Source organism: Pithys albifrons, chromosome 16 (genome assembly GCF_047495875.1).
Source record: "Pithys albifrons albifrons isolate INPA30051 chromosome 16, PitAlb_v1, whole genome shotgun sequence".
NCBI lineage: Eukaryota > Metazoa > Chordata > Aves > Passeriformes > Thamnophilidae > Pithys > Pithys albifrons.
The window spans coordinates 3151352-3169486 of NC_092473.1; the positions used below are offsets into that span (position 1 = coordinate 3151352).

An 18135-nucleotide genomic window follows, 5' to 3' on the forward strand; every position below is an offset into this window, starting at 1 on the left:
CTTATCCATCATGAAAGGCTGACATTAAATAGGGATATTTTCTATAAAATATACAGGATATTTGGCAGCATTAATTGTGACAGAACAAGAGCCTCACTGCTTTGGAACAGTCAGGCTCCATCCACCATCCAAAAGCTGCTGCAGTGACTTAGGCTACAAAACCAGGGCAAATCCTGTGTGCATTTTGGGTATCTGGGGTGCACTGCTCCCACCCACAAGCCACACTCACCTCCATATCTGGCCTCTGTCAGACAGTACTCCATAGGAGAGCTGGTTTTAGTGTTTTATTGGAAGGCACAGAATCAAGCTCGTGCAGGGATGTGCTGAACAACCACATGTTAAGCCCTGAAACGAGTGGGATCCAAGTCCTCATCCCTGGCTCTTCCCCCCTCCAAATATGCTCTCCCTGGGGCACAGGTACAGAGGGCTGATAGTGCAGCTCCTTCCCCTGCTTAAACTGAGAGCTGGGGAAAATTCAGCAAGAGGCTGATTAGCAAGAGCGTTCCACTCTGGTAATTGGCTTCTTAGACTGAAATAACATCTATGTTTAATATAAGTGATTTTATGTATATATCTGTGTGTGGTTAAGTGGATGAACACCCTGAGATTTGCTCAGTTGGTTAAAACTTGGTTGTAATAATGCCAAGGTCACGGGATCCATCCCCTGTGTGGGCCATTGACTTAAGAGTTGGACTGGATGATCCTTGTGGGTCCCTCCCAGCTCAGAACAGTGTGTGATTCTGAATGTATCCACACAGAGCAGCCATTTCACAGAGCATGTGGCAGTGCCAGCACCCAGCTCTCTGCTTTCCTCGGTGACTGCCCCAGGTTAATTTGGGTGGGTGGAGAGGGGACACTGTGGGTCTGTGCCCCATGGTTTCCCTTCCCTGGGAAGGCAGGCAGGACAGCTGGGAGAGGTAAAAGAGGCCCAGAGGAACGTTCTTCCCAGAAGGGGCCATACAACTACCGTGTCACAGATGGAGTAACCCCAGCGACCCTCTCAACAGCTCAGACCCTCCATGTGATGCCCGCAGCCCATCCGTGCCTGCCCGCAGCCCAGGGGCACTGCTGGGGTTCCAGCCGTGCCCACACCCACACAGCCCAGCTGCCAGCCCGGAGCAGCCCCCTCGCCTGCACGGCACAGCCTTCGTGGAACAAATTACTTCCAAATGCCTGGCTCGGAGCAAGGGGAGAGAGGGAAGCCCAGGTTTGTACCTGGGTCTGCTCACAGCCCAGAGCAGGCAACAGCTCCACTTAGAAACACCACTGCCTGCAAACTATCAAATTAATCCCAGGATTTCAACAGCTTTTCTTCATTATTTTTTGTTTCAACCAAACCACAAATTTACTTAATGACTAAACCAGGCGAGCGAGTACTTTGTTTTCCAGACAGCAGGAACGTTTCTAACGGGATCCAGGTTTTCAGAACACACGTTTACCAAACGTCAGGCGAGGGAGAGGCTCTGCTGCCGGGATGTGTTTGATGCTTTTTTTAACTCCCCCAAACCTGCCAGCACCGTGGTCGGGGCATCTCCGAGCCCTGAGCCCGAGGAGAGGCGCTGAGCGGGGTGAGGAGGAATACAATAAGAACACTGTGTTCCAGGAATGATTGAATAAAGGCAAGAGCGTGCTTTTGGCCAGCAGGATCCAGCGCTGTAACTCCGTCTGCCGCTTTTCTTCTCTGTCTGAAGCAACGTTGTTTGTCCACGCTTCTCTGAAATGGAAAGTATTTCCTCTTGCCTGCTCGTTCCAAGGAAAGATCTGAGGAGGCCTGGTATAACCAGGCAGAACTGGGGATTCTCCAGTGACTCAACTCTTCTTTGCCAAAATTTCTGCTCAACAAGAAAGGGCTTACAAGAAAGAAATTACGAGCAGATTTCTCTGCGAGCTCAGTAACTTAAGACCGGGGCCTGCAGAATGAGTAACTTTTTGGATGCAAACAAAGCATTCAGCTTTGGCCAATGACTCCAGATCATTCCCTTCCTTGCTAAATACCTACAGAGCCTCCGGAGTGTTCAAAAACATGGGGCAGGGTGGGGACACCTACAGGTACATGAATCATATTGGGGAATGGGAGCCACTGGAATCCAAGGGCTAAATAAGACTGAAGGGGATCAGTCCTTCAATAGAACCCCAAAGGGCATCAACCCAGCACTGCAATCCATTGCTGCACTGCTTTCAGGGATTAATTTCCTAATAGTCACATCACAACAGTAGTGTTGCTGATGGCTGAAATGAAAGAGGAAGATACACAACTCAGGGGGGCTCCGTTTTACAAAAACTACTGGCAGATTTGGCATTGAACCACTTGCCTGTACCACTGGGCCATGTAATACAAGCTGAGCTGCATGACCACAGACTTGCTAGTCTTGCTTAAATCCCCTTTGAAACAATGGTATGAAACTCAATACTCGTTACCAATTCATTGCCAACTAACTTGGTATTTTAATGAAATTACAAATCTGAGCAGCAGAAGAAACCAGCTGAGGTAATACTTTGAACATCTATAAGGCACCTGACTTAGCACCTCAAAACAACTCAGGTTTGCTCAGGAGCACCTTTGACAAAGTCCTGCTAATGATGAGGTGGGCAGAATTAGCAGTAATCCTGCACAAAATAAAAGACTTTATTTCACTGATTAAGGTCTGGCTCACAAAGCACATGAAGAGAAGAGGTCTGTCTCCAAGCAGAGGCCCTCACAAGTGTCTTAACTCCTACAGAAACGATCCAAGAAATTTCCCCCATTGAACAAGAACCTTTGAGGTGAATGAACTCCGACCTCAGTTGGTAACAAAACCAAAAACATGGAGGGCTGGCAAGACCTGGCAGAGATAAAGCCGAGAGTCAGGATTTAATAGTGCTCCCAGAGGGGAGATTCAGCTGATTAGAAACATCCTAATCTTCCCTCTCAGTGTATATTAAAGGTCAAGAAGTGGGATCAGATATTGGCAGCACATGAAAAAAAAACCCAGTTGAGCAAAAGACCTTCACAAAGACGTTTCATACCTTCGCATTAAAAATTCCTGCAAAGCCTTATTTAACTTTACTTCTATCTGGGGAACACATTCAAGTTTAAAGTCAAGAGACCATTAGATCGGGACAGAAAAGAAGTGCCCCTGCAGAAGCCTTCTGCCTCCAATCAGTGCTTTATAATGAGCAGGAGTTCATAAGCACCAGCTGACTGCAGCCACGACAGATAAGTAGGTCTCAGAAGTACTGCACCATCGAGCAGAGCTTGTCCAGCAGTGCTCTGGAGTCTCACAGGCTCCCCAAATGGGGTCATTAAAGGATACTTGTTGGATCATGTTAACAAACGGCAGGCTGTATCAACAACAACATCCTGGCAAGCTGCAAAAAGGTTTTAAACTTGCTCTATTATTTATTGCTCAGCTCTGAAGAGATGTCAGCATCACAGCAAAAGTATAAATCCTAACTCAGTCTCCTGGTCTCCACTGGGAGCTCGTAATCTGACATTCCCTTCCGTGCTCAAGCCGACCTGGCCAATGCAAGGCAGGGGTTGGGGCAAGAGGAGAGTGCACTGAGTCACACTGTCCTTGTGACAAGGTCCATTAGAGGTTGACAGCAACGACAAATCCTCAGGAGAGCTGTAATAACAACCACTAGAAGGAATGTAAAAAGCAGAAACCGTGTCTAAGGGAGACAGATGCCCATCTTCCCTTTTCTAGAGATACTTTCTACCTCTTTTAAGAGTTTAGCAGATTAACACCAAATAACTTGCTGCTGTCCCCAGGAAATGGGCATACAGAGCAAAGAATTCAGCAGTGAGACAGATGCAGACCTGCATCCAAAGGCAGGTGGCTCAGCAATCCCATTGACTGCAAATACGTTGACTGAGACTAGAAGGACCATGCTGGGCATCCTCTGCTCCTAAGGGTGACACATCTCCAGAGGCATTCACTAAATATTCCAAGGTGTAGGAACCAGTTCACCTCATTGAAACAGGTAGAGAAAAATGTAGAGAAAAGCAGTTAAGTAAAAAAGGGGAAAAAAAATTAAGAGTTGCTCAAAGACAAATTGCACAGGAGCTCCCAAGGTTGTTTCTGGGACACAGCAATACCAGAAGGTTCAGCTCACTTCCAGATCAGAGGGATGGAACAGCTTCCACTGTGGCATGAGAGTGTTTGGGCAGTGTTAGAGAGGTTTATATATGCAACCCATCCCATTACCAGGTGTGACCACTGCCCAGGCAAATCCTGTGCTTGATTTTTCTTGGGGCACTTCACAGCAAGTGAAACTTGACTTCACCACAAACTGTGCTGGGGTTTGTTGTTATTTCTGCCTCCTCGATTTTTAATGTTTTGGTTCTCATTCATTAGAACAGGCAGAAGATATATGGGCTCTTCCCTTTATTATGCAAATTCCCCAGTATCTTTTCACCTGGTATGCATTACTGAGGGCATATATATGAAGTACCATGTCCATTTAAAGTCCTACAAAGGAGCTGTTTGAACTCTTGTTCCATTCCTATGTATTTTTATACAATTAAAACTAGTTGACAGCTCCACATAGGAAACATAAGTGAAAATGCAAATGTGCTTTTTGTTCTAAATAAATCAGCCACTGTTCAGACAAAAAACAATTGTATTGTTTTTTTCCCCATCAGTTTCCTACAGACAGAAGGCTCGGTGACCAAACTCTGTGTTTCTGTCTCTTTACTCCCTTTAGAAATTCTGAGCACAAGGTACTTGCTGACACCCAACTAAATTCAACAGGGGAGGAGGCCCCAAAGACACCGTGACAATTAGTGAAACTGGGGAGGTGTGGGGAGACTCCTAAGTCTGCACAACAGATCTCAGAGGAAAACCTGCAAAGAGAGATCTTACCATCACCTCAAATGCTCCAGCTGCCAACTTGCCAAACACTGAATACAGCACAGGTGCATTGCAAAAGCCACAGTGGTGGAGACGTGGTTTAATTCTGCATTTTGGGTGGCAGTGGGTGGGCCTAAAATCACCTCCAGGATGTGTTGTGCTATCATTTTCTTCTCCTGTAGCAGGAGCAGAGCACTAGAGCTAGTCTGACCCAGTGCCACACCCTGTAATCATCCCAACTAGAAATGAAATGCCATGGATGAAGGAAAAGGCTGTTTTCTGTGTATGGCCTGGAGCACAAGAGCTGTGAGACACTGGAGCCCATCTGTGTGACACAAACACACCATCTGTCACAGAGTGCACTTGGGCCATCCCATACAGACAGGATTTCATTGACCAAGGAGGTAACACAACAGTGTCTCACTGCTTCAGGTGTTTTCTCCTTCAGACAGCAGAGAAAAGCAATCTACAATTTTGACAAAAAAATTATCTTTGCTCACCTCTCTGGTGCTGATGTGTCACACTACCTGTTACTGACCCTGCACTTCTCCTCTCTGCAGAACTTCATAGACTCATAGAATTCTATTTATCTGCTCAGGACACAGGACAAATGGATTGATATCCTTATTTTCCCCAAGCTTTGTACTTTTCCATCACCCAAATCTCATGCTGAATGCAGCATTATTCTCTCGGTTGGAGATCCCTCTGTGACAATTTTCACATGTGAATCTTGTATTTATTTGTGTTGCTATTCTGGAGGAAGGAAAACCCATTATCCTCTTATGCACAAGAAGCCAACTGCAATGCTGAAACTGTCAGAACTTTCTCAAGACGTGGGTGCTCAATTTGAGATGCTCTGGGCCTAATACTCAGCCTTTTTTAAGACCTCAATGCATGCTCAGCACATCAGACAGTCTGATCTGGGTCTTAAGCAGCAGACAGAAAGCTGAGGCACAGAGGACAACTCTCTCCCAGCACAACTTCAGCAGAAACCAGCTCAGAAGCACCTCTATCTTTCTGCTTGCACCTTCTGCATCTTCCACTGCAAGGCCTTGTGGTGTTGCAAGAGGTAATGCAGGTGCTCTGAGCACTTCCTTTCTGTTGTAGTTTGGGATTATTATGTAAATTCTCTCCCCTGCCACTTAACTGCCCAGGCCAGCGGTTAACAAAAGAAGCAATTAACTGTTGATCGCTGGGGTGGGGGCAGGTTTGTCTCTTTTGGTTTTTTTTTGGATATTCTCCGGAGTCTTGGCTCGGCGGAACGGGGGAGTGGGGGCTCGAAGGAGGCAGGCTGCTCTGCTGGTTACTGCTGGGGTTTTCCCTGGCTGTCTTGCCGCTGCCCACCTCGGACTACTTTTCGTGCCGTGCTGCTGTTGCTACCTGCCTTGGATTTGCTGCTGGTTGCTCGTACCTTTCTGCTTCTTGGACGGGGAACACAGGGGGAAGAGACTGAGTCCATCTGAAAGCCCACTGCTCGTCTGTTTCGCTGGAGAGGGACTGAAACTCACTCTGCAGCCAGCCGGGCTGTGACAAGGACACTTAAGTATAACCTTTTCTCCCGGAGAAAAAACCTGCTGGGTTTTGTTGTTGTTTTGTTTCTTTTGGTTTGTTTTTTTTCCCTCTCTTGTGGTGTTGGGAAAGTGGGTTGTACTAGTCTGTTTACATATATATATATATATATATATAGCAGTTATCCTTCTTGTATTAAAATTCCTTTTCTTAAATTTGATAAAGAGTGGTGTGATTATTGTGGAGGAGGCCCCTCCCCTGCTTGTGGGTAAAACATTTTGGTTTTTTCGCCTCAAACCGAGACACCTTCCTACCTGCTCTGTTGGCTGCTCTGGCATGAACCATCCCCTGCACTGAACAAGCAAAAGGGCTAAAGAAAATTGTTGGTACAGAAAAATCAAAGGTGACCAATTCAGATCTATACAGACCCTGTGAGACTGAAGGCAGGTATCAGCTGATAAGCAGCAAGGCCACACCTGCTGTTGTCTGGTAAAGGAGAAATCACTCCCTAGGAGTTTTTAGCAACAACTCCCCAGAAGTTTCTCATGAGAACTCCTCAGGTTTCCCACAGATACCAGAGATGTTCCGGAAAACAGTCAGGATGATTTCACCAAAACACTGGACTTGTAAGATATGGATTATAACCAAATTAGAGTTTGCAGTCAGATGGTGTGAGGTTCAATTTAGCCAACTGAATGTAGCTTTAACCCTGTATAAACCATGTGCAGTGTGCAATAAATGGCATTCACTTGATCACACTGGGCTGGTGTGTGGTGTCCTTTTCCTCCGTGTATTTATTGTTTGCTTTAGAAAATGACTCTGTTCACACATCAAGAAGTAGTTACAAGAGCACAGAAGGTTATGAATTGGCACGTGGTATCTCCGTGCATCAGACTATGCAGACCATTCTATGCCTACCTGGGGCAAGTCCCCAGCCCCTCTCTGGGATCAGCTCCAGGGGCTCACCAGAGCCAGGGGCAGCTCTGCCCTCCCCTCAGAAGCAAACAGGGGTTTTCTCCTCTAACCTGCCCCTCCTTTGCACAAAAGGGAACTTTACCCTATTACAGAACTGGCTGAGTTGTGGGGTCAGCAGTACCTTCCTCCAGCTTAACAGGCTGGATGGAACTAAGGCCAACAGGAAGTTTTAGCTACAGTAATTGCAAAACCCCCTTCCAGTTTCCAGGCCCTGTACAGCCTCACCTCTTGCTACCTCCCAGTACCTGTCACTGCTGGAGGAGCTCTCTCTCCTCTCCTTCCCCATCACTGCCCAAAACACCTTTTTTTAGCTGAGTGCCTTTTCTGGAGGATGTAAGAGAGCTGGCTCACCTAAGGACAAGTGCTGGAGACTCCAAGATCAGAAGCAGCAGCAACAGGAATTGCAGTTTCCAGTCCCTGAGGTCTTGGCCATGAGCACCATCACAGCAAATATACCTTTCAGATCCTGTAACTGCCAAAATTTTAAACCACCTACTGTAGAGCCCGTGCTCTTGTCACAAGCTTATAATTCAATCATATTGGATGGATTCTCACAGGGACAGCAAAATGTATGTTCAAGCTGCCAACATCCCTCCCACCTCCACCAGCTCGCTTGCCAAATGATACATCCCTGCTTCAAAGTGGGAAAACTGGAAGGTTATCAACATAAAGTAAATTGTAAGACTCTGACATGAGCAAAACAATGTAATTTCCTCCGCCTATGTTTTTACTAAAATTTGCCAAAATAATTCAGCCTTAGGCAGAATCCCAGTGTGGAACAACACCAAACAACAGAGTCTGATAAAGATATGAGGAACTACAACAAAGTTTTATATAATGGGAAATGTTGGGCAACCGTAACTACAGCCATGGCTGTCAGCTCTGCCCATAGAATAAATGAGCAATATTTTAAAATCGTTGTTAACCCCCTCTCTAGAACTGTGAGCGAGTCTGTAACATGACTCATACATCCTTGGCACACACTCTGATCTCAAAGCTGATGAAAGCACCCGTCCCTGAAGCTGTGTGTGAAAACCAGGGATGAATTAATCAAAACATGCAGGAGCTTGTGACACCGATGCCTGAGCCTGCACATCTGCAGCTGCAGTGGTGACACTCCCCTGTGACACGGTGTGACAGCAGAGGGACTTGGCTGCCAACCTTTGCTGCTGGTACCTTGTCACATCCAGGGAAGAGAGAACAGTATTTGCCAGAGGTTCTTATTTTAGGAGTAATCTTTCTGGGCTGTATCTTCCTCCACAGTGTGATGCAGAACTCTGACTGTAAGGCAGTGAGGGGACTCCTCTGTTGTGTGTGCACTCAGTGACATCATCTTCTCACTCAGGAAGAGAACAGACATTTGTGCAGCTTTAAGCAACTAATAAAGGAATTTATGAACCTGTTGGTGGCTTGGTGACACAGATTCTCCATGTGCAGGATCACTTTGTTCCCTGCCTGTGGGATTGCCTACCGAAGGGCCAAAAAGTCTGACCTCCGAGAGCCTTCAACTTCACAACTTCTCAATCTTGCCACTGGAAGTCTAGGTCAGTACAGGTGAGCAAACAGAATAATTAATCAGGCTGTTTTCTCCAGAAGGAAGAGGGCTTTCCCAAGCAGCTGCTTCCCAACACTAACCTTGCAAATCCCCCCCCTGCCCTACAGGGAGTATTATCTGGGAAAATTTAGGGAACAGGTTGAGACAAAGAAATATCTGCACAATTTCTTGATGGGGCTAACTCCAGGTGACAAAGAAGGCTATGCATGTCTGTGAGAGGCTGCCCTGGGACCAGCAGGAAGAATCCTCATTCAGTGTTGGAAATGAAGTTTCACCCAAAAAAAGGTTTTGGGGATTTTATTTTCTGCTGCAAACAGAGGAGATACAGGGCCACGACAGCTCTCAGGACACCGCTCACAAAGACTTGGACTTCATTTCTGGGGAGATGCCATTACTGAGGAAGATTTCTGTCCTTCTGGTAGCTTAGGGCAAGCTCACAGAGTGACACTGACCTTCAGTGAAAATGTGGTAAGAACCCTGAAGAGTGAATGTACCCTTCCTTCTCTGGGGACACCCCCTTGTCGCGGGGGAGAAGCTTGCGTGCCCTCATGAGGTTGAGAGCTGTGCTGGAGGTGGTTTGTGCCGCCGGTAGGGTCTCCCATGCCAGACAGGTCTCAGCTGAAGGGTCAGACAAAGTGTGTCCACGGGCAGGATGGGCTCGCCAGCCCTCTGGCAACCGTCCTAGGAGAAGGACAACTCCAACGCCAAACCCGGGCAGATGGAGCTCGCTTAGCCCTGTAAGGCCATCCATCTAAGAGAAGGATACTCTAACCAAACCTACGTCCTGAGGTATTCGCTGTCACTGTCCAAGCTCGCTCAGCCCTGGCAGATGAACCTCAGGAGTAAAGGGTGGGGCCAGTTCTGCGCACGCTGTGCCTCACCTAAAAGATCCATTGCACAGGCTCGAAGGGTTCACCCACATTGCAAAGCCCTGTAGCGACAGGTGAGGGTCGAAAGGGCAGGTGATAGGAAGCAGCTGGAAGCTGCAGACCCAACCCTGCTTGCAGGCGGGGCAGGGTATTGGTCATTCGAGACTGACCCCAGAGATGACAGTCTGTGAGGCAGCACCCTGAATGACCAAGCAGCCTTTTCTAGGGACAGCACTGCTTGCTCCACATGGAGAGGGACCTAGGAAAGGTGGCCTAACCAAAGCTCATCTCCACAGCCGGTTGGATAACTGTGGCCAACCGGCATCTTCCGATGCGGCCAAAGACAAAGGGAATTCAAAGGCATACACCTGCCTCCAAAGGTGTGTTCAAATTGACACTCGCATGTTGGAACATCAGAACTATGCTTGATACTGCAGATAGTGGACATCCTGAGCGTCGTTCTGCTCTAATTGCTGCTTTGAGAACACTCAGAACCAGTTTCAAGGAGAAAAGACAAGCATTAGTTGCCAATATCGCCAAAGGAGACTTTCCACTGTGCCTTTTGTGACCGGACTTGCCTATCCCGCATTGGCCTTTTTAGCCACCAGCACCCTCGCAGCAAGTGTGGGTAGTGCCCTTCCCAAATCTTTGTTGGCAAAGCCTGGCCATGACGACCAGGAATATACCCCCAAAATGGTGCCTGCTCAAGTCTTGAAGAGGAGATGTTTTCATCAGTCCTAATGAGGACACCACGGACCATGGTTCGATTGGCAGGAGAGGATGTGCTGGTGATTTTCTAGAAAATCCCTTCTGATCCTCATCAACACCACTTTCCCAAGTGACAAGAACTAGCAGGCCAACGTCACCTGCCTGGCTGAAATGCCTGAATAGCTGTAAGAGACAGGGCTCTTCAAACAGAAGTCTGAAACGTGTGGAACTGTTAGTTCTAGAGCAAGAAAAGATTTTGACCCACTTTCAGATTTTTAAGTCCATCTCCTAAACAAAAGCAGCTGAAGTTTAAATGAGCCAATTCTGCAGATCATTATGTTGCTATTACACAATTCCTTCTAATCCCTGAAGTGTGGAAGATGTGCCAACACCAACCCAGGCACATCTTTGTCATTTCAGCTGGACTTCCATCCTTGCACTAAAGATTTCATTCTGCTAAACCATTCTTGACGAATGCCAAACACTAAAATCTCCCAAATATTTATTGTAATTTCTTTGGCCACACTATCACAAGTGCCTAAATTCCCCTTCTCAGCTGGAGAGCTATCTAGACCAGAGGTCTCCAAATCTTTCTGCCAAATAAACATCACAAAGGCTCATGAGCCCCTATGAGTAGTAAGGGAGAGATTGTTTGTGCCACAAAAGGAACAAAAATGACCAGCCATCCCCTGCTGGCTATTCTTCTCCCCTAAGAACTTGGTCTAATCCCCTCTACCCTAGAGTCCTTAAAAAACAATGTGCCAAGGGAAGGGAGTAACTGCTATGCATATTGATTCCCCCCAGCTTGGATGTGGCTCGTGGAGGACCACTGCCAGCCAGCTCCTGAGAGCAGCCCCCTCGGAGCTGCTGTGCTAAGGCTGAGGTTGCCTTTCATCCTTCCATCTTAGGGACTGCCCAAAGAAGCCGTGGGGACTGGGTGCAGCTCTCCTGGGATCATGCAGCAGCAGAGCTCTTCCCACATCACGTCTGGGTCTCCTAAGCCCAGCAGCTAAAAGGGCTGTGGAGCCTGCAGACACTCCTGGACCCTCTCTGAGACAGCCTGAGAAGCAACTTGGGCTCGTCCAAACATTCTGGGGAGATGAGGATGCAGTTCAAGGAGCACATCCCTATTTCCCTTCCACTGGCTGCTAAAGCAGCACCCTTTGGGTGTGGGGGTACACAGGCTCGCTGGTCGCTGTCTCTAAAAGAAGCCACAATTGGAAAGGTAACATTGCAAACCCATAAAAATAAGGTTTTACTGCTGCTGACTAGCTGGGACATGCAGAACATGTGTTGCAGGGAACATAGCATGATTTTATTAGCAAACACAAAGCCATTCATGCAGAGTGGCCCAAATGGGGTGGGTTGAATTAAGAGAACAATAGCAGTTCATCAGATGGCCCTTTCTTTCACATATGTCTTCAACTTACTGCACTAGCAAATACTTAAAGCAACTTGGAAATACATTTTCATTCAAAGAGACTCACGTTATTAACACATTAGATTAAAATCAAAATAATGGAGAACGTAACCTATTCCTGATGCTGTTCATTAAATGACTAAATCTAAACCATCAGCACTCAGTCAGTCTCCTCCTTTTGGAAACTCGTGATCAAGTGACTATTGGACTGATTTAAACCAAACCAGCACTTTGCAGCTCTCCTGGGACTAAATGGGATGGTGTCTCAGCACTGAACACTGCCCAAGTGTGTGGGTCAGGGGAGAGCTGTGCACCCCACGAGCTGTGCAGGGAAGATGTACTCAGGCTCAGACCAATCTGAAAGGAAAAAAACCCCACCCCGTTACATCAGAGGCTAATGCTAACCACGTTTCAAATTCAATCATGGATTCCAGTTCCCCAAATAACAAAACAATAGACACCAAAGAGGAAAAGTGGAAACTGCTGCTTGGGGAAGCTTGCCATGACATGCTGGCTGGAAGTGTGCTGGGACTAAATCCTGCTGCAGCCGGGCTGGGGCTCAGCATGCCAAGGAGCCCGCAGGGAAGGCGAGGTTGGTTCCCCGTTCAGAGCTGCCTGCTGGCCCATCTGCCTCCCTCCCTGTTCATCTCCAGCTCTCCTTGCAGTGCCCACTCAATTCATGGTATTTGTGCTGCTCACTCACCCCAGGGTGGGAGGGATGAGAAGAGCTGGGGCAGTCTGGAGATGGGCTTGGGAAGAAGAGACTTCAAAAGTCACACAGCAGGCTCTGGCTCTGGCTGTCCTCGTGATGGGCACCCCTGCAGTGACTTCACGATCTCGAGCTGCCTTGGTCTTGTTTTATGACTAACCATTTTTAAGACTTGTATTTTGCAAACGACGAGGTAGGTGAGCAGAGATGCTGCAGGTTTAGGAACAGCCAGCCTTACTGTTCATGGCTTAAATTACAGATTGGCCACAGGACAACAGCACAAATGATAAGGCAGCATCGCCCTGGCTTAACCTTTGTCATAGAATTCCTAATCTTCTCCAATATTAGATTTTTGTTCAGCCCAAGGAGCCACTAGACTGCAGGGGCCAGGCCCACAAACACAAATTAATTACATCAGCTGTAATTCACACCTCTGGATGTGTTTGAAGCTACTCATTAAATTCTTTTGCATAAGGCAGTCGGGGAAAAAAAATCTAGTAGTGTATCATATTGAACTACAGATTTCTGTTGCAGAAAGTGCACTACACAGATTAAACTCTGACATCCCAACTGGTGGATTCAAGCAGACACACTGTGTTTCAGCACAGGTCTGTGTCTATCAACTCACAGAGTCCAACCAGACGCCTCTAAGATCTGCAACAGCAGCAATAAAACAGCCACAAGGAGAGCTCAGCTCATCATTTCATCAGTCTGCACCTCAGAATTCAGTGCCTGTTCCCCACAAGCACTCAGGGACACGAGCTGCTGCTGAGGGATGCCCCTGCCCACCATCCAGCCACACCAAAGGAGAGCTGAAATGTCACCAAGGAAGATGCTGTTCCTCGAGGGCTGGAAAATCCCTCATTCTAACAAAAGTCCTAACGTTTCCTCCACCAAGCTGAGCCAGCAGGGACCTCCAAACACCATCACTGTGCAGGCAATAAATGAGAAGTGTTTTGGCTGTGGCAACCTTGAAAGTAAGACCTTGAGGCAAGAACACCCCACTGCCAGCAGGCCTGCGGAGAGCGAGCTCGGCATCGCGGCCTCAGCCAGGGGTGACAGACCCATGGGCAGGGCAAGGCCAGGTAACTGCAGTCATTCCCCACAGGGAAGCTGGGAAAGATCTGGTCAATCCTATGCTGGTGCAAGGACAACGTCATTTTCCTACAATTCACTAGAAAGAAACTGCAGAGTGGCTTGGTTTGCTCACAGGACAATTCCCCATCGCACAGGGCGATGGCGCAGCAAGGACAGACCTGCCCTTTGGTCACAACAACTTCTGCAGTGCTCCAGGCTGGGCACAGAGTGGCTGGAGAGCAGCCAGGCAGAGGGACCTGGGGGGACTGAGGGACAGGAAGCTCAACAGGAGCCACCAGTGTGCCCAGGTGGCCAAGAAGGCCAATGGGATCCTGGCCTGGATCCAAACTAGCGTGGCCAGCAGGCCCAGGGCAGTGACCCCTCCCCTGGACTCTGCCTTGGGGAGGCCACACCTTGAGTGTTGTGTTCAGTTCTGGGCCCCTCAGCTCAGGAAAGAGATTGAGGGGCTGGAGCGGGGCCAGAGAAGAGCAACAAGGCTGGAGAAGGGACTGGAGCACAAGTGCTGTGGGAAGAGGCTGAGGGAGCTGGGGCTGTTCAGCCTGGAGAAGAGGAGGCTCAGAGGTGACCTCAGCACTGTCTGGAACTGCCTGAAGGGAAGTTCTGGCCAGGTGGGGGTTGGTCTCTTCTCCCAGGCACTCAGCAATAGGACAAGGGGGCACGATGGGCTCAAGCTCTGCCAGGGGAAATGGAAGTTGGAGATCAGAAAAAACTTCTTTGCAGAGAGAGTGCTCAGGCATTGGAATGGGCTGCCCAGAGAGGGGGTGGATTCCCCATCCCTGGAGGTTTTTCAGCTGAGCTTGGCCGTGGCACTGAGTGCCATGATCTGGTAAAGGGACTGGAGTTGGACCAAGGGTTGGACTTGATGATCTGGGAGGTCTTTTCCAACCCAATCCATTCTATGATTCTATGACCCTGCCATGCCTGAGCAGCTGGCACTGCTGAAGCCATAGATGGCCCTAACTCATGCCATGACAACATCCCAAGGGAAATCTCCATGCTTCCATCCTCTCCCTGCTTCCCTCCTGCTCCTTCAACCTGAGGACTACAGACACAGAAACCTGCAGTGATGGATGGGCAAAACCTGGATGTGTATCAGATGATGACCACTCAGAGACTGATGGGGACACAGTGTCCCTAAGCTCATCCTGCTGGAATGGCACGTCAGGAGTGTTCATGGCCTTCTGCTTTCCATCAAACAGGGTGGCAGGGGCAGGATGGGGAGGGGGAACACAAGTTTTAGCCATTTTTTCAAGCTCAGTATTCCTACAGTGACCACACGCCGCACAAGAACAACTTCCAATCCAACTAGGAAATTAAAAAAACAACCCAAAGCTAAGGACTAATTGCTTAAGATAAAAACACTCCTTATCTCCCAAATGACTTCCCTGACCCTTTGATGCATGGCAGTTCTCTGAATAAAAACGTGCTATTTACCCAGGGTGGGATTTTCAGGAGGGCTGTAGGTGTGTCAAGGCAAGGTCAGTAAGGAGAGAGGGTGTTTCTTTTTATTTTGATTTTTTTTTTCTTAAGGCCAAAAGCTACAGCTTGGAAAAGCTAGCAAGGAAACTTCCAGGCCCTCACATTACCCTCCTGGTCTACAAGAGAAGCAAGAAACTGAAAGTCAAACACAGGCTGAGAACAAATATTCCAAGTTAAATATGTTAATCAATTAGATAATTGGAGTGAAAATGCTACTCAGTGCCTCTGAAGGGGCTGGGAGAGGTTAGAGGGGGAGACATGGCAGAGCTGCAGAGAGGACAGTTCTTCTCCATGAGGCACTGAGGTTATGTGGTGGTGAACATTAACACATACAAGAAAATATTTTTTCTTGAATTTGGGATTTTTAGTATCAAGCAAATGCACCTCCCAGGCTCATCTCCAGAAGCATCTCCTGGGCCTCCATGTGTGAATTAAAGCTGCTCCTTAGCACTGGTCCCCCAGAAATCTTTGCATTCTGGAGCAACAGCCAGGTGGGACCCCACACTCTGCCTCCTCCACACCTTCCAAGGCAAGCTGCTTTTGGCAGAGGGGTTTCTTTGGGATGGCAAAGCCCGTCCTGTGTCCAGGGATCCTGCAGCATCCAGTCTGGGCAAGGACTGAGACCACCTCTCCCCACAGCCCCTGCCTGTGGACCATCTCAGCTACAACAACAGGATGGAAGGCCGAACTCTTTCTTTGCACAGCCTGGAAAGAATCCCAGCAATTTCAACGACGGCAGCCTCCCTGCCTGCCACCTCCCGTGGATTTTCAGCACAAATGCCAGCTCCAGACCTCACAGGAGTGAGTTATTTCAAACATTTTCAGCCCATGTTGTTGTGTGCTGAGGTAGAATAGGGTGCGAAGAAATCACTCATTGAGTTAACTCTGTTTTACTCGGCAAGTGGAACAAATTTCATCACCCCCTACAAGTCCATTCTGTTTTCTATTTATACCACAGCCATTTGGTGCAGGACTCAGGAGCAGCAGGAACAGGTGATGTAATGCACTGTACAAACAGCATTCTGTTCATACAGTGGGAAAATAAAGTGCATTCTCTTGGTTTCTTTGATCACACTTAAAACAATCAGATTAGAAGTCACAGATAACCCAATACATGGAGAGATGAAAGGACTCTGGAGAAATAAATCACCCAAAGTTAGATATTAAGCAAGATTTCTCTCTCAACAATCAACTTATCTGCGGAGAGAGGAGGAATGACCATGTGGTTTCAAAATCCTGCCAGGCATTTTATTTATTTTTATAATACCAGAAAGCTACTCCACCCACTTTTTCAGAATGAATGTTGCATTACACAACACATCAAAGGGACTTTAAGGCCTAAATTAAGCAATGAAATAGTTGAGATTGTGCGTTATGCTGAAAATTGGCCTGCTCCTGGTGCCTGTGAGATGGGAGGCGAATGCTGCATGCTCAGAACACCTGAAGAAAGCTCAAGGCAGCTTGGCCTGAGGTATCAAAGTGTGTGGCACTTGCACTTAATAGCCTAAAGGGAAGTTGGAGGCTGTGGGTGCCCATTGCAACCCTCTCTTGCCCAGGGGATGGTACCAACCCAAGGCATGGCATGGGATAGCTGGGATGTTAATAGGATAAGGTCCTTCTCGTCCATAACCTTTCAGGTCTGGTTTACAGCCAAAGCTCTGTTGGAAGCTGTGGGTTTATGGATGTGGCTCCTCACCTTTCACAGCACGGCATGCTTGGGAAAAGAGATAGGAAAACCCAAGAGGAAAGGAACTGGGGGTCTGAAGCTTCACTTCCTATCATCTGGCCATGTCCTGCCTCTCCCACCTTGACCAAAATGACACAAAAAAAGAGGGAATTAAAGGCTCTCTTGAAACAGTTTATGGCTTGCATGCATTTTGAACTGAAAAATAACCAGAAGCTGGGATACCTAAGAGTGGTGTGTTGGTGCTAAGTGTTTATTTTCCAGCTTTGCCTCATGCCTTTACACAGAGGGGTGAGAAATGACAGGATATCAAGAGAGGAGAAAGTTGGCAGATCCCATCACTCCAGAGCAGAGCAGGGACTAGGCAGAGTTTCCATCAGAGCAGCCTGGGAGGCACAAAAAAGTCAGTTTGCAATGACACATGAGCTGGTGGGACCCACACATTGTGGTGTGCGTGTGTCCTTTCCTTCCCGCTCTCAAAACAGGGTTCAAAAAAGAAGTTTAATTAATTTGGGCCCTATCATGATTTTCTGTGGCCTGACTCACAGCGTTTGATCTCCCAAGGCTGGCGAGGTGTTTGAGCCTGCCCTCGGAGCCCCCGGCGCTCCAGCCAAGCACCAACAATGACTAGACAGACTTCAGTGCCACTCCTTCCATCTATCAATAGAGTCACTGTTGGGTGAGCTGACTCACCGCTTTCCCTGAGAACTGTTCGGCACCGGTTCGCCATCAAAAGAGCAAAAATAAAATGAAATAATTCTATGTTTGCGGAGTGTTAGTTTAGCAAGAAGAGGGTTTTTATTCTCAGGTTTTGTTTTTAGGAGGTTCCTCCAAAGAAAGCTTGTGCTGCTGCTTTTGCATGGCAGAATTGGCCAGGAGCTCCTGGAGGACACACTTAAATGGTTTTTCTTTTAAGTCGTGCTCTAAAGGCCCAGTGAGGAGGATACTGAAACCTACAGACTGTGTGGAAGGAAAACACATCCACACAAAAGTTCTGGAAACCCCAGGTATGGATGCAGAGCTGTTCATAAACCAGCCTGCTTTGGCACAGCACCTGCCAGGGCTGCAGTGGGCAGTGAGAGGGCTTTCCATTTCCCCTTTGTGTCTCTCCACCCCCTCACACAGAATGTAAAGCCCCAGACTGGCCGTGTTGGTTTCTGTTGCATTTTCCTCCACTGCTCCTGAGCGTCACACTTGGGTCAGCACAGCCAAGGGTGGAGATGAAGGAGGAGTGAATGTGCCCAGTCTGACACTTTTATTGCTGCTGTAAAACACAAAACCCACACTGAACTACAAA

General features: G+C 47.9%; 1 protein-coding gene across 6 annotated transcripts in view; it reads right to left on the reverse strand.

Moving 5' to 3' along the window:
• Positions 1-18135, reverse strand: part of AXIN1 (axin 1) — an 84902-nt gene that overhangs the window by 40905 nt on the left and 25862 nt on the right. The gene's annotated exons all lie outside the window — the stretch shown is intronic.